A 384-nucleotide genomic window follows, 5' to 3' on the forward strand; every position below is an offset into this window, starting at 1 on the left:
CCGCCAGTCTGCAGGTGTCACGGGCTTACTCAGAATAAAAAAGACAAGCTGGCAGAGCTGCATCTCCAGCGACATTCTGTAACCAACCTTCCAGCCGGCTGATTTCGCACTTCCTCTTGCACGGGGAGGTGCTGCTGGTGTTTCTGGTTTCTGCTCTCCTTGCTCGAGCTCCGGACTGCAAGCTCGGGGGCTGCGCTGCGCTTGGGTCCACTGACCGCAGCTGGTGCCCGAGACGCAAAGAGCAAGAACGGCAGAACAAGCAAAGCGAGCTCAGAGCAGAGCTCCGGACCGTTTCCTCCCAGTTCGTGTGGCAAACTCCCCACATTAAACCATTCATCTCTTCCTTTTTTTTTTTTTTTTTTATTTTTTCACCTACGTTTTTTT

The 384-nt window shown here is 52.6% G+C and overlaps 1 protein-coding gene across 1 annotated transcript in view; it reads left to right on the forward strand.

Annotated features, from left to right (window-relative positions):
• Positions 1-384, forward strand: part of IKZF3 (IKAROS family zinc finger 3 (Aiolos)) — a 26,645-nt gene that overhangs the window by 20,177 nt on the left and 6,084 nt on the right. The gene's annotated exons all lie outside the window — the stretch shown is intronic.

This window comes from Buceros rhinoceros, unplaced genomic scaffold (genome assembly GCF_000710305.1).
Source record: "Buceros rhinoceros silvestris isolate BGI_N320 unplaced genomic scaffold, ASM71030v1 scaffold25570, whole genome shotgun sequence".
Classification (NCBI taxonomy): Eukaryota; Metazoa; Chordata; class Aves; order Bucerotiformes; family Bucerotidae; genus Buceros; species Buceros rhinoceros.